Raw genomic sequence first — 17191 nt, 5'->3', positions numbered from 1 at the left:
TGGAGCTTAGGTTTTCGGGACGAAGAAGTACGCGAAGGAGAGGCGGCCGAAGGGGGCTGTGGGCCCCCTCCCCACAAGGCGGCGCGGCCAGGCCAGGGCCCGCGCCGACCTATGGGGGGGCCCATGGCGGCCCTCCTCGGTCCCTCCTTTTGGCTGGCTTCGTCTTCGGGAAAAATAAGATCTCCGGTATAATTTCCGTCAATTGTTGATCTCCAGAAATATTGCATTCTGACGGTGCTTTTTCCAGCAGAATCCAGACTCCGGTGAATGATTCTCCAATAATCATGAAACATGCAAAATAGATGAAATAACATAAGTATCATCTCTAAATATGAAATATATCAATGAATAACAGTAAATTACGATATAAAATAGTGATGCAAAATGGACGTATCAACTCCCCCCAAGCTTAGACTTTGCTTGTCCCCAAGCGAAACTGAACTCAGTAAACAAGACCACATGTTTATGGAGTGAAGAGTCGATAAATAAAATACGAACAAGAAGCATCACATTAATTCACACAAGACATTCTAGTGAACAACTTCCCAATATGATTCAACTTGAAACAAGTAAAAGGAAATCACAAATAAAGGTGCATAGGAAATCATAATTGGTGATGGCAAACTTCGTTCTTGGTCAGAGAATATTTAACAGATTGTACTTATTTATCGAGCAGCGCTCTTATATTAAAGCTTATAGCAAAACTTGCATACTCAATCATAATAATCTCCTCATAATCATGGGTAACCTTCAAAGCTATATTCATTCAGATAAAACTTGTACTAAATAAGGAAGAATAAAAGGCATGATTAAATAAATCACAATATAGATGGTTGGATCACAACAACTCAATTGCTTGCTTAAGATGGAGGGAAATAGGTTTACTGACTCAACATGAAAGTAAAAGATAGGCCCTTCGCAGAGGGAAGCAGGGATTAAATCATGTGCTAGAGCTTTTTAAGTTTTGAAATCATATAGAGAGCATAAAAGTAAAGTTTTAAGAGGTGTTTGTTGTTGTCAACGAATGGTAGTGGGCACTCTAACTACCTTATCAACCAGACTTTCAAGAGCGGCTCCCATGAAGGACGTTATCTCTACCAGCAAGGTAGATCATCCCTCTTCTCTTTTGTTTACACATGTACTTTAGTTTTTTTCTTTATTTATTTTAGATGACACTCCTCCCAACCTTTTTTCTTTCACAAGCCATGGCTAACCGAATCCTCGGGTGCCTTCCAACATTCTCATACTATGAAGGAGTGTCTATTTCCAAAATTAAGTTGCTTACTGATAGATCAGGGCAAAACATGTGAAGAGAATTATTAATGCAAGTTAATTAATCGGGGCTGGGAACCCCATTGCCAGCTCTTTTTGCAAAGTTATTGGATAAGCGGATGAAGCCACTAGTCCATTGTGAAAGTGTGTCAGAAGTAAATGACAAGATCGAAAGATAAACACCACATACTTCCTCATGAGCTATAAAACATTGACACAAATAAGGGATGATAACTTTTGAATTGTTTAAAGGTAGCACATGAAGTATTTACTTGGAGTGGCGCAAAATACCACATAGTAGGTAGTTATGGTGGACACTGATGGCATAGGTTTGGTTTAAAGGTTTGGATGCATGAGAAGCATTCCCTCTCAGTACAGGTCTTTGGCTAGCAAGGTTGGTTAGCAAGCATAAGAGTTGAGGGAAACAAACAAATATACATGTGATAGAAACAATCATGCATCTTACTTGTAAGCACAAACAATTTTAACTTCAGAATACTAAGCTCATAGCTAACAAGAAAGAAAGATAATGAAACAACATATCTACATGTATTTCCTCTTTTCTACTTAAACTCAAAGTGTTGTTACTATTGACCAATGCTAAGTTTGCCAAAACCAAATAGATTTAATCAATGCTCCCAAAGTGATACCAATACTAACAACAAGATCAATCACATAATAGAGATTGCAAACTAAAATAAGATGTGCAATATGTAAATGATAAAACTTCTCATTAATATTCCATAACGATAACTCACACCAAGGGATACATAGATAACCAACTAAAGAGAGATACTTCCACACTGCAAACTGATGCGTGTGGTTGACACGTCCGTTGGGAACCCCAAGAGGAAGGTGTGATGCGCACAGCGGCAAGTTTCCCTCAGTAAGAAACCAAGGTTTAATCGAACCAGTAGGAGTCAAGAAGCACGTTGAAGGTTGATGGCGGCGGGATGTAGTGCGGCGCAACACCGTAGATTCCGCGCCAACGTGGAACTCCGCACAACACAACCAAAGTACTTTGCCCCAACGAAACAAAGGAGGTTGTCAATCTCACCGGCTTGTCGTAACAAAGGATTAACCGTATTGTGTGGAAGATGATTGTTTGCAGAAAACAGTAGAACAACTATTGCGATGGGATTGTATTTCAAGATAGAGAATTGGACCGGGTCCACAGTTCACTAGAGGTGTCTCTCCCATAAGATAAAACAAAGATGTTGGGTGAACAAATTACAGCTTGGGCAATTGACAAATAAAGAGGGCATGACCATGCACATACATATTATGATGAGTATAGTGAGATTTAATTGGGCATTACGACAAAGTACATAGACCGCTATCCAAAGATGCATCTATGCCTAAAAAGTCCACCTTCAAAGTTGTCATCCGAACCCTCCGCATTAAGTTGCTAACAACAGACAATTGCATTAAGTATTGCGCGTAATGTAATCAGTGACTACATCCTTGAACATAGCACCAATGTTTTATCCCTAGTGGCAACAGCACATCCATAATCTTAGAGGTTTCTGTCACTCCCCCAGATTCACAGAGACATGAACCCACTATCGAGCATAAATACTCCCTCTTGGAGTTACAAGCATCTACTTGGCCAGAGCATCTACTAGTAACGGAGAGCATGCAAGATCATAAACAACACATAGATATAACTTTGATAATCAACATAACAAGTATTCTCTATTCATCGGATCCCAACAAACGCAACATATAGAATTACAGATAGATGATCTTGATCATGTTCGGCAGCTCACAAGACCCGACAATTAAGCACAATGGGGAGAAGACAACCATCTAGCTACTGCTATGGACCCATAGTCCAGGGGTAGACTACTCACTCATCACTCCAGAGGCGACCATGGCGGCGTAGAGTCCTCCGGGAGATGATTCCCCTCTCCGGCAGGGTGCCGGAGGCGATCTCCTGAATCCCCCGAGATGGGATTGGCGGCGGCGCATCTCTCGGGAAGGTTTTCCGTATCGTGGCTCTCGCATCGGGGGTTTCGCGACAGAGGCTTTAAGTAGGCGGAAGGGCAGGTCAGGGGGCCACACGAGGGCCCCACACTACAGGTCGGCGCGGCCAAGGGCTGGGCCGCGCCGCCCTAGGGTGTGGCCACCTCGTGGCCCCACTTCGTCTCCTCTTCGGTCTTCTGGAAGCTTCGTGGCAAAATAGGACCCTGGGCGTTGATTTCGTCCAATTCCGAGAATATTTCGTTACTAGGATTTCTGAAACCAAAAACAGAAACAAAGAATCGGCTCTTCGGCATCTTGTTAATAGGTTAGTTCCGAGAAAATGCACGAATATGACATTAAGTGTGCATAAAACATGTAGATAACATCAATAATGAGGCAGGGAACTCAAGAAATGCTCGATAAGTCGGAGACGTATCGGCATCCCCAAGCTTAGTTCTCGCTCGTCCCTGAAGGTAAAACGATAACAAAGATAATTTCTGGAGTGACATGCCATCATAACCTTGATCATACTATTTGTAAAGCATATGTAGTGAATGCAGCGATCAAAACAATGTATATGACATGAGTAAACAAGTGAATCATATAGCAAAGACTTTTCATGAATAGTACTTCAAGACAAGCATCAATAAGTCTTGCATAAGAGTTAACTCATAAAGCAATAAATCAAAGTAAATGTATTGAAGCAACACAAAGGAAGATTAAGTTTCAGCGGTTGCTTTCAACTTATAACATGCATATCTCATGGATAATTGTCAACATAGAGTAATATAATAAGTGCAATATGCAAGTATGTAGGAATCAATGCACAGTTCACACAAGTGTTTGCTTCTTGAGGTGGAGAGAAATAGGTGAACTGACTCAACATAAAAGTAAAAGAATGGTCATCCATAGAGGAAAAGCATCGATTGCTATATTTGTGCTAGAGCTTTGATTTTGAAAACATGAAACAATTTTGTCAACGGTAGTAATAAAGCATATGAGTTATGTAAATTATATCTTATAAGTTGCAAGCCTCATGCATAGTATACTAATAGTGCCCGCACCTTGTCCTAATTAGCTTGGACTACCGGATCATCGCAATACACATGTTTTAACCAAGTGTCACAATGGGGTACCTCTATGCCGCCTGTACAAAGGTCTAAGGAGAAAGCTCGCATTTTGGATTTCTCGCTTTTGATTATTCTCAACTTAGACATCCATACCGGGACAACATAGACAACAGATAATGGACTCCTCTTTAATGCATAAGCATGTGGCAACAATTATTATTCTCATATGAGATTGAGGATATATGTCCAAAACTGAAACTTCCACCATGGATCATGGCTTTAGTTAGCGGCCCAATGTTCTTCTCTAACAATATGCATGCTTAACCATAAGGTGGTAGATCTCCCTTACTTCAGACAAGACGAACATGCATAGCAACTCACATGATATTCAACAAAGAATAGTTGATGGCGTCCCCAGAAACATGGTTATCGCACAACAAGCAACTTAATAAGAGATAAAGTGCATAAGTACATATTCAATACCACAATAGTTTTTAAGCTATTTGTCCCATGAGCTATATATTGCAAAGGTGAATGATGGAGTTTTAAAGGTAGCACTCAAGCAATTTACTTTGGAATGGCGGAGAAATACCATGTAGTAGGTAGATATGGTGGACACAAATGGCATAGTGGTTGGCTCAAGGATTTTGGATGCATGAGAAGTATTCCCTCTCGATACAAGGTTTAGGCTAGCAAGGTTATTTGAAACAAACACAAGGATGAACGGCGCAGCAAAACTCACATAAAAGACATATTGTAAACATTATAAGAATCTACACCGTCTTCCTTGTTATTCAAAACTCAATACTAGATATTATCTAGACTTTAGAGAGACCAAATATGCAAACCAAATTTTAGCATGCTCTATGTATTTCTTCATTAATGGGTGCAAAGCATATGATGCAAGAGCTTAAACATGAGCACAACAATTGCCAAGTATCACATTATCCAAGACATTATAGCAATTTACTACATGTATCATTTTCCAATTCTAACCATATAACAATTTAACGAAGAAGAAACTTCGCCATGAATATTATGAGTAAAGCCTAAGGACATACTTGTCCATATGCTACAGCGGAGCGTGTCTCTCTCCCACACAAGGAATGCTAGGATCCATTTTATTCAAACAAAACAAAAAACAAAAACAAACCGACGCTCCAAGAAAAGCACATAAGATGTGATTGAATAAAAATATAGTTTCAGGGGAGGAACCTGATAATGTTGTCGATGAAGAAGGGGATGCCTTGGGCATCCCCAAGCTTAGACGCTTGAGTCTTCTTAGAATATGCAGGGGTGAACCACCGGGGCATCCCCAAGCTTAGAGCTTTCACTCTCCTTGATCATATTGCATCATACTCCTCTCTTGATCCTTGAAAACTTCCTCCACACCAAACTTAGAACAACTCATTAGAGGGTTAGTGGACAATAAAAATTAACATGTTCAGAGGTGACATAATCATTCTTAACACTTCTGGACATTGCATAAAGCTACTGGACATTAATGGATCAAAGAAATTCATCCAACATAGCAAAAGAGGCAATGCGAAATAAAAGGCAGAATCTGTCAAAACAGAACAGTTTGTATTGACGAATTTTATCGAGGCACCAGACTTGCTCAAATGAAAATGCCCAAATTGAATGAAAGTTGCGTACATATGTGAGGATCACTCACGTAAATTGACATAATTTTCTGAGTTACCTACAGAGAAAACAGCCCAGATTCGTGACAGCAAAGAAATCTGTTTCTGCGCAGTAATCCAAATCTAGTATGAACTTTACTATCAACGACTTTACTTGGCACAACAAAACACTAAACTAAGATAAGGAGAGGTTGCTACAGTAGTAAACAACTTCCAAGACACAAAATAAAAACAAAGTACTGTAGTAAAAACATGGGTTGTCTCCCATAAGCGCTTTTCTTTAACGCCTTTCAGCTAGGCGCAGAAAGTGTGTATCAAGTATTATCAAAGGGTGGTGCATCTACAGCGGGGTGTGGAGTTTTCTCAACTATGCATTTTATCTTTTCTATGTGAGTTTCAGAGGCTCCCTTTTCATTAGTCTTGGGCTTGCTACTCTCATCAAACAAATCTTCAGGAACAATCCAATCAAAATTCTTTTCTAGTGCCTCACACATTCCCAAGAGCTTGCAAGGTATTGATGTTTTAATATCCCCCTCATAATTAACTTCATTAGTGTACTTTTGTCTATCCTTTTCCATCTTCTCAAGGGTACTGGCAAAGTTGGTATAAGAGCCTAGCATATTATATTTAGTGAAGACTTTTCTAGCTTCTCTCGCTATTACCCCAAATTCTTTAAGAAGGGTTTCTAATACAAAATCTTTCTTTTCTCCTTCTTCCATATCACTGAGTGTAAGAAACATATGTTGAATCACAGGATTAAGATTAACAAATCTAGCTTCTAACGCGTGTACTAAAGAAGCAACAACAATTTCATAAGTAGGAGCAAGTTCTACCAAGTGTCTATCTTCAAAATCTTCAACTGTACTAATATGAGTGAAAAAATCTTCTATATTATCTTTCCCAAGGATAGACCCTCGCCTACTGCAGACATCTTTAAGAACAAACTTAGGAGGAAACATGATGAAATAAGTAAAGCAAATACAAGTAACTAATTTTTTTGTGTTTTTGATATAGCAAACAAGATAGCAAATAAAGTAAAACTAGCAACTAATTTTTTTGTATTTTGATTTAGTGCAGCAAACAAAGTAGTAAATAAAACTAAGCAAGACAAAAACAAAGTAAAGAGATTGGGAAGTGGAGACTCCCTTGCGGCGTGTCTTGATCTCACCAAGAATCGGCGCCGTAAATTTGCTTGATGCGTGTGGTTGACACGTCCGTTGGGAACCCCAAGAGGAAGGTGTGATGCGCACAGCGGCAAGTTTCCTCGAAGAAACCAAGGTTTAATCGAACCAAGAGGGAGTCAAGAAGCACGTTGAAGGTTGATGGCGGCGGGATGTAGTGCGGCGCAACACCGTAGATTCCGCCAACGTGGAACCCGCACAACACAACCAAAGTACTTTGCCCCAACGAAACAAAGGTGAGGTTGTCAATCTCACCGGCTTGTCGTAACAAAGGATTAACCGTATTGTGTGGAAGATGATTGTTTGCGTAAAACAAGAGAACAACTATTGCAGTAGATTGTATTTCAAGATAGAGAATTGGACCGGGGTCCACAGCTCACTAGAGGTGTCTCTCCCATAAGATAAACAAGATGTTGGGTGAACAAATTACGCTTGGGCAATTGACAAATAAAGAGGGCATGACCATGCACATACATATTATGATGAGTATAGTGAGATTTAATTGGGCATTATGACAAAGTACATAGACCGCTATCCAGCATGCATCTATGCCTAAAAAGTCCACCTTCAAAGTTATCATCCGAACCCTCCGGTATTAAGTTGCTAACAACAGACAATTGCATTAAGTATTGCGCGTAATGTAATCGGTGACTACATCCTTGAACATAGCACCAATATTTTATCCCTAGTGGCAACAAAGACATCCATAATCTTAGAGGTTTCTGTCACTCCCTGCATTCACGGAGACATGAACCCACTATCGAGCATAAATACTACCTCTTGGAGTTACAAGCATCTACTTGGCCAGAGCATCTACTAGTAACGGAGAGCATGCAAGATCATAAACAACACATAGATATAACTTTGATAATCAACATAACAAGTATTCTCTATTCATCGGATCCCAACAAACGCAACATATAGAATTACAAATAGATGATCTTGATCATGTTCGGCAGCTCACAAGACCCGACAATTAAGCACAATGGGGAGAAGACAACCATCTAGCTACTGCTATGGACCCATAGTCCAGGGGTAGACTACTCACTCATCACTCCGGAGGCGACCATGGCGGCGTAGAGTCCTCCGGAGATGATTCCCCCTCTCCGGCAGGTGCCGAGGCGATCTCCGAATCCCCCGAGATGGGATTGGCGGCGGCGGCGTCTCCGGAAGGTTTTCCGTATCGTGGCTCTCGCATCTTGGGGGTTTCGTGACGGAGGCTTTAAGTAGGCGGAAGGGCGGTCGGGGGCCACACGAGGGCCCCACACTACGTGTCGGCGCGCCAAGGGCCGGCCGCGCCGCCCTAGGGTGTGGCCACCTCGTGGCCCCACTTCGTCTCCTCTTCGGTCTTCCGGGAAGCTTCGTGGCAAAATAGGACCCCGGGCGTTGATTTCGTCCAATTCCGAGAATATTTCGTTACTAGGATTTCGAAACCAAAAGCAATAAAACAACAACTGGCTCTTCGGCATCTTGTTAATAGGTTAGTTCCAGAAAATGCACGAATATGACATAAAGTGTGCATAAAACATGTAGATAACATCAATAATGTGGCATGGAACACAAGAAATTATCGATACGTCGGAGACGTATCACAAACTATCTTATATGATAACTTCCCTACTCATGATATGACACTACTTGATAGTAAAAAGGTAAAAGATAGTGATGATGTGATACCGCGGCACTCCCCCAAGCTTGGAACAAACCAAGGGGATGCCAATACCGATGATGAATTACTCCTTCGGTGATGATGGTGAATCCTTGATAAGCTTCTTAACCAGCTCCTTTAGCTCATCAATCTCGTAAGTGAGGTTGCGGATCAGCTCTGAGTTATGCTCGACGCGGTTAAGAAGTATGTCAGACGGTGAGTCCCAACTCCTAGAGTTGTTTCCCCACTTTTCAGCTTCAGGCTTCATCCTTCCTGCAGTGTTAGAACGATCTATATCCCAATTGCTAGGCAATACTGCCTTGGGAACCCTTTCAGTTTGACTATTATGAATTAGAATGTGGAAGGGTTTGTAGGTGCCTGGAGGAGATTGTGACGCCCCGGAACCGGTACCATGAGGATTCCAGCGATCCCGCCGAAATCCGCATGATATCGATTCAGAGACGCCCTCCGACACGACGTGCGCGACGAATCACACACGTGATGCCAGAGGAATTAACACGAGCGGTAACATTACAATAGGATTACAATAGAGCCCACAAGATACAGATATATTACAACAACGACTCCAACGAGTCAAGATACAAATAGATACATACAAAGATCCAAATCATACAAAAGATCAAATACGTCCGAGTACGGACAAGATACAAATTGGACTAAGAGTCCTGAAGATAACCAGCGGCGTCCATAACCCCCGCCTGTGCCAAGCCTAAGGGTAACCTAGCTAACGTCATCATCTCGTACCTGTCAAAGTCGGGCCATCGGTTGCCGACAAAAGGGGGAGGAGACAAAAAGAAAGGAAGGCGAGGGTAAGTACCATTGGCACGTACTTGCGAGACAAGACCAGCTATGCTCGCTGGTGGGCGGTATAAACTTCACCCGGCTATATGTGGAGTTTAGCGGCAGCAAAGCTACTATCCAATAGAGACACGCTACAACTTCCGTCTACTTAGAGGAGATAAGAGAGCGCACAAGGTAACAGATAAATACTACACAAACATAACCCAGCCAATGCGATCCCCCTTCGCCAAGAGGTATTGCAAAGGCACACACACTTTTGAAAGGGTTTTATTAGCAATTTATTAACAACAGGAAATAAGGTGTAAGTTGTTCTATGATCAAGCTATACAATTCCAAGTCGTCCATAACCGCGGACACGGCTTATCGATAAGATGTACACCCTGCAGGGGTTGCCCAAATGTAACCATACGCATGCTCGAACCCACTTACTACAGGTGGAGTCTCACAACAAGACCGTTCCCAATGCAAGAGAAAGTTTAATGGGAGCCACCCAACTAAGCTACCCGTGACGAAGTCCTACTGCATTCGATACGGACCCGCAGGTTTGCGACATAGTCCAAAGTGCACTTACGACTGTGCACAAGATAAGTCTATCCGCGTTATGAGTACAAAGACAAGAATAAACACCCAAAGGCAACAGGAAGTAAATCGTGCATCGTGCATATGGGCAAATAAAACCAAGGTTGTGGCTCCCAATAAACAGACTCGAGGAAAGGTAGTGGGTGATGGGGGTCCCACTCCCCCACGTACGGGTAGAGCGCTCAATCTCGGAACAGATAACAAGAACTCGGGTCCTAGGGGACATTAGCAAGTCAAAGTTCCGATGCTTTCGCAAAGGGGCTCACAGATGCCTCTGCTTACAATTTTAGTTGTTAACAATAAAGTAAAGTGTGATTATCTCCAACAAAAGATATAGCATGTGATAACCTTCCAACAAGATATCCCGAACATCTCGAGATATCAACAAGACCCTAAACTCGCCTACGACTCGCAAAGCTGGCAAACAACAAACAATAGGTAGGGCGAGGAGGTGTATCTCGGACATATAGGTAACAGGTGGATAGGACACGTGACACAACAGAATCGCAACATAAGGATAGCAATAGATCAAAAGAGCATGTAAAAGTAAAATAGGTGAAGGGGTGGGCTCGCCTGTGAAAAGCTGCAGAAGAACTTGTCGAAGAACTCGTCGTATCTCACAACACCACTTCGCGATCCTATCCGGGAAGAAGCAAATGCTGGAACACACAACGTATGCAAGTCTTACTACTACGGATAAAGAACCGGCATGATCAAGATGATATGCATGACATGACAGATATGGTGCAATGCAACTTATCCAATTTAATCGGAGTCGGAACCCCGGACAAGCAAATTAGGTTGGAGTTGCATTTTCTACCGGCAAATTTAAGGATGGATTAGCATAGCAAACATGGCAGGGATGAGCTACTTCAATATTAAACGGAGCGGGGAAATCTTAGGTGGATATCCGAAATACTCCGCATATATGTGAGGTGAACATGCATAACTATCAACGCGTGACATGATGCGAGATGCAAACAAGCATATGGATGGCATATTCATGTTCAACATATTTTTCTGATCAATTTTCATATAGAACACTTTTTATTTCGAGTTACAGATTAAAAGTTATTGATTTTACAAGTTTAAAGCATTTCCTGGAATTTCACAAAATACAGAAAACGGGTGAGACTTTTCTCACCGAAGAGAGCGCAAGCCCAGGTCACTGACGCGCGGGTCCGGCCGCCGATCAAGGACTCGCCAGAGGAGGGACCCGGGTTGGATCTGAAACCGCAGGGGTTTTCCAGGAAAGGTTCGTAGACAAGGGCGCCGGTTTAGATCACAGAACAAGCAGGCTGGTTGCAAAAGCAACCGGATCTAGATCCGAGGGGCGTTCTCACCGAGCCGGCCCTAGCCGGTGTCGCCGACGAGTGGGGCCCGCCGGCCACGTGGTCGCCAAAGATGGCGAAGCGTCTTGGGCGCACCGAAGGCTGTTCGACAGGGGTTTCGGCGCGGGGCGGCGGTCACCACCGCGAGGACGGCATGGGGCGAGCGGGCATTGCAGGTGCCCCAGGATGCGCGCACGGGCTCCTCGGATGCGCCTCGTCGGCGCGGACAGAAGAAGGCGGCGCCAGTGCACAGGGGATCACGGAGGTCGCCGGCGGCGAGGATCTCATGACGGAAGGAGGCGGTCACCACGGGAAGAGCCAAATCGTAAGCAAGGGGAGGCTAGACTATGTCCGAGAGGTGCGCGGGGTTACCAGGAGGCTCGAGGAGGGTTCGGCTGGCCGTAGGAGGACGGCGTCGCCGGAATCGGAGAAATTCGCCGGTGCCCGTGGCGGGTATCGAGGTCGATGGCGACGCGATGAAGACCTCCCGGACCGATTCCTTGCGCCAGGAGGTCGAGGACGACGAGGGGCATCGATTGGTGGTGGCGGCATCGCTAGGGCCGGCCGGAGATGGTCGCTCGACGGTGAGGAGGCATGGTACTGTGGAGTTTCGCCTCACTCGTTCCTGGCTTGGAGAGGAAGAAGAAAAGGGGAAGGAGGAGATAAGGAGGAGCAGGTGGGGATTTGCGTGGAGGAGCGGCCTCCGCGTCCAGAGATAAGGCAGAGAGGGAAGGGAGCAGGTGAAAAGCGACGTGGTACAGAGCCATGGCGATGGCATCGGGCACAGGAGGGTTCACGCTCGTGGCGTGCCACAAGACGACGAGGGGGAGATCGGTCTCCACTGAACCGGTACGTGGGCTGCCAGAGAGAAGGAGGTGGGCCAGAGGGGAAAGAAGCTGGGCCGCCGGGGAGGAAGAGAAAGGAGAGAGGAGAGACGGCCAGAGAGAGGGAGATGGCCCAGGGGAGAAGAGGAGGTTTAGGTTTTATTTTTATTTCGAAAATATGTTTCCTCTTTGATTTTAAAACTGGTTGGAAACAAATTTGAAAACAAACCAGACAAGAATTTAATTTCAAAATGGAAACATTTGAAATAGATTTATTTATTTCATAGTTTTGGAGTTTGGGGTTTGAGGGAAGAAGAAAAGATAAAAGGAGGGTTTAATATAAAAACCCATATGAGAGGCCAACCGAATTAGTTTTTATTTAAAATAGTTTTTATTTTGTTAAAATCATGTGCATGATATGATGCATGATGTCATGATGATGCCCAAAAGAAAAAGAACAAACAAATCTAATAGGGGTATATCCGGGGCCGTTACAATCGACACCACTAACAAGGAACCTCGCCCCGAGGTTCCACGCCATGGTACGGGGGAGAGAGGTGAACTAGCGGATCTTCTGGCGCATCGTTGATCTTCACCCGACCTTGAGGTGGAACCTTCTTCTGACGAACTGTTGGTCTTCTCGACACCACTAACAAGAGTTCTTGCTCCACGTAGATCGGCGACACCACTAACAAGAAGTCGTTATTCCGCTGTCGATGATGCGCTTCTGCCGGGACCTCCGAAGATCGGACCTAATAGGTGAGGGGCAAAGATCGTCCAACCCACGTCGAAACCTAAGACTCGAAAAACTCAGATAAGAGAGAAGACTCAAAACTCGCAAAGGTAAGAGGAGAAAGAATATAGATAAGGAGAAAAATCAGATCTAATCAGATCTATCCAACGAATTTTAGAAAATAGTTTTTGACACTAGACACAACAACGTCAGTTGGCAAGGTTATCCTACAGGCTGGACTAGTGGGGTACCGTCAACCTGAGCTCTGATACCAACTTGTGACGCCCCGGAACCGGTACCATGAGGATTCCAGCGATCCCGCCGAAATCCGCATGATATCGATTCAGAGACGCCCTCCGACACGACGTGCGCGACGAATCACACACGTGATGCCAGAGGAATTAACACGAGCGGTAACATTACAACAGGATTACAATAGAGCCCACAAGATACAGATATATTACAACAACGACTCCAACGAGTCAAGATACAAATAGATACATACAAAGATCCAAATCATACAGAAGATCAAATACGTCCGAGTACGGACAAGATACAAATTGGACTAAGAGTCCTGAAGATAACCAGCGGCATTCATAACCCCGCCTGTGCCAAGCCTAAGGGTAACCTTGCTAACGTCGTCATCTCGTACTGTCAAAGTCGGGCCATCGGGTGCCGACAAAACGGGGAGGAGACAAAAAGAAAGGAAGGCGAGGGTAAGTACCATTGGCACGTACTTGCGAGACAAGACCAGCTATGCTCGCTGGTGGGCGGTATAAACTTCACCCGGCTATATGTGGAGTTTAGCGGCAGCAAAGCTACTATCCAATAGAGACACGCTACAACTTCCGTCTACTTAGAGGAGATAAGAGAGCGCACAAGGTAACAGATAAATACTACACAAACATAACCCAGCCAATGCGATCCCCCTTCGCCAAGAGGTATTGCAAAGGCACACACACTTTTGAAAGGGTTTTATTAGCAATTTATTAACAACAGGAAATAAGGTGTAAGTTGTTCTATGATCAAGCTATACAATTCCAAGTCGTCCATAACCGCGGACACGGCTTATCGATAAGATGTACACCTGCAGGTTGCCCAAATGTAACCATACGCATGCTCGAACCCACTTACTACGGGTGGAGTCTCACAACAAGACCGTTCCCAATGCAAGAGAAAGTTTAATGGGAGCCACCCAACTAAGCTACCCGTGACGAAGTCCTACTGCATCTCGATACGGACCCGAGAGGTTTGCGACATAGTCCAAAGTGCACTTACGACCAGGCACAAGATAAGTCTATCCGCGTTATGAGTACAGTACAGTAATAAACACCCGAAGGCAACAGGAAGTAAATCGTGCATCGTGCATATGGGCAAATAAAACCAAGGTTGTGGCTCCCAATAAACAGACTCGAGGAAAGGTAGTGGGTGATGGGGGTCCCACTCCCCCACGTACGGGTAGAGCGCTCAATCTCGGAACAGATAACAAGAACTCGGGTCCTAGGGGACATTAGCAAGTCAAAGTTAGATGCTTTCGCAAAGGGGCTCACGATGCCTCTGCTTACAATTTTAGTTGTTAACAATAAAGTAAAGTGTGATTATCTCCAACAAAAGATATAGCATGTGATAACCTTCCAACAAGATATCCCGAACATCTCGAGATATCAACAAGACCCTAAACTCGCCTACGACTCGCAAAGCTGGCAAACAACAAACAATAGGTAGGGCGAGGAGGTGTATCTCGGACATATAGGTAACAGGTGGATAGGACACGTGACACAACAGAATCGCAACATAAGGATAGCAATAGATCAAAAGAGCATGTAAAAGTAAAATAGGTGAAGGGGTGGGCTCGCCTGTGAAAAGCTGCAGAAGAACTTGTCGAAGAACTCGTCGTATCTCACAACACCACTTCGCGATCCTATCCGGGAAGAAGCAAATGCTGGAACACACAACGTATGCAAGTCTTACTACTACGGATAAAGAACCGGCATGATCAAGATGATATGCATGACATGACAGATATGGTGCAATGCAACTTATCCAATTTAATCGGAGTCGGAACCCCGGACAAGCAAATTAGGTTGGAGTTGCATTTTCTACCGGCAAATTTAAGGATGGATTAGCATAGCAAACATGGCAGGGATGAGCTACTTCAATATTAAACGGAGCGGGGAAATCTTAAGTGGATATCCGAAATACTCCGCATATATGTGAGGTGAACATGCATAACTATCAACGCGTGACATGATGCGAGATGCAAACAAGCATATGGATGGCATATTCATGTTCAGCATATTTTTCTGATCAATTTTCATATAGAACACTTTTTATTTCGAGTTACAGATTAAAAGTTATTGATTTTACAAGTTTTCTCACAGAGTTACAGAAAACGGGTGAGACTTTTCTCACCGAAGAGAGCGCAAGCCCAGGTCACTGACGCGCGGGTCCGGCTGCTGACTGGGCGCTGACTCGCCAGAGGAGGGACCCCGGGTTGGATCTGGAAACTGCAGGGGGTTTTCCAGGAAAGGTTCAGAGACAAGGGTGCCGGTTTAGATCACAGAACAAGCAGGGGGCTGGTTGCAAAAGCAACCAGATCTAGATCTGAGGGGCGTTCTCACCGAGCCAGGCCCTAGCCGGTGTCGCTGACGAGTGGGGCCCGCTGGCCACGTGGCTGCCAGCGTGGCGAAGCGTGCTGGGCGCACTGAAGCTGTTCGACAGGGGTTTCCAGCGCGGGGCGGCGGTCACCACCGCGAGGACGGCATGGGGCGAGCGGGCGTTGCAGGGCGCCCCAGGATGCGCGCACGGGCTCCTCGGATGCGCCTCGTCGGCGCGGACAGGAAGAAGGCGGCGCCAGGCACAGGGGATCACCGGAGGTCGCCGGCGGCGAGGATCTGCGGACGGAAGGAGGCGGTCACCATTGGGAAGAGCCAAATCAGAAGCAAGGGGAGGCTAGACTATGTCTGAGAGGTGCGCGGGGTTACCAGGAGGCTCGAGGAGGGTTCGGTTTGGCCGTAGGAGGACGGGCGTCGCCGGAATCGGAGAAATTCGCCGGTGCCCGTGGCGGGTATCGAGGTCGATGGCGACGCGATGAAGACCTCCCGGACCGATTCCTTGCGCCAGGAGGTCGAGGACGACGAGGGGCGTCGATTGGTGGTGGCGGCATCGCTAGGGGCGGCCGGAGATGGTCGCTCGACGGTGAGGAGGCATGGTACTGTGGAGTTTCGCCTCACTCGTTCCTGGCTTGGAGAGGAAGAAGAAAAGGGGAAGGAGGAGATAAGGAGGAGCAGGTGGGGATTTGCGTGGAGGAGCGGCCTCCGCGTCCAGAGATAAGGCAGAGAGGGAAGGGAGCAGGTGAAAAGCGACGTGGTCCAGAGCCATGGCGATGTCATCGGGCACAGGAGGGTTCACGCTCGTGGCGTGCCACAAGACGACGAGGGGGAGATCAGTCTCCACTGAACCGGTACGTGGGCTGCCAGAGAGAAGGAGGTGGGCCGGAGGGGAAAGAAGCTGGGCCGCCGGGGAGGAAGAGAAAGGAGAGAGGAGAGACGGCCAGAGAGAGGGAGATGGCCCAGGGGAGAAGAGGAGGTTTAGGTTTTATTTTTATTTCGAAAATACGTTTCCTCTTTGATTTTAAAACTGGTTGGAAACAAATTTGAAAACAAACCAGACAAGAATTTAATTTCAAAATGGAAACATTTGAAATAGATTTATTTATTTCATAGTTTTGGAGTTTGGGGTTTGAGGGAAGAAGAAAAGATAAAAGGAGGGTTTAATATAAAAACCCATATGAGAGGACAACCGAATTAGTTTTTATTTAAAATAGTTTTTATTTTGTTAAAATCATGTGCATGATATGATGCATGATGTCATGATGATGCACAAAAGAAAAGAACAAACAAATCTAATAGGTGTATATCCGGGGCTGTTACAGAGATGTCCTTGGAGCTAGGTAATGACGTGGGACTCCTCCTCCGGTGTTAATCCGTGCGCTTTTCTTGGTGTTGAACGGATTTGCCACCACTCCGATGCTTGCGACGGTGGCACGCGGGTATACTCGCGGAACTTCCTCAACTTCTCCTTCATCCTCGCTCTCGACTTCTTTCTTCAAATCAGGTCTTGA

At 45.1% G+C, this 17191-nt stretch overlaps 1 long non-coding RNA gene across 1 annotated transcript; it reads right to left on the bottom strand.

Annotated features, from left to right (window-relative positions):
• Positions 1 to 14627: 14627 nt before the first annotated feature.
• On the bottom strand, positions 14628 to 16404 carry LOC127295561 (uncharacterized). Its single transcript, XR_007847915.2, has 4 exons — positions 16053 to 16404; positions 15690 to 15962; positions 15481 to 15575; positions 14628 to 15010 (listed from the first exon to the last, which is right to left on the bottom strand). It is a non-coding gene; the product is annotated as an uncharacterized lncRNA (long non-coding RNA).
• Positions 16405 to 17191: the final 787 nt, after the last annotated feature.

Source organism: Lolium perenne, chromosome 4 (genome assembly GCF_019359855.2).
Source record: "Lolium perenne isolate Kyuss_39 chromosome 4, Kyuss_2.0, whole genome shotgun sequence".
Lineage (NCBI taxonomy): Eukaryota > Viridiplantae > Streptophyta > Magnoliopsida > Poales > Poaceae > Lolium > Lolium perenne.
This window is presented reverse-complemented; position numbering and strand designations above follow the sequence as displayed.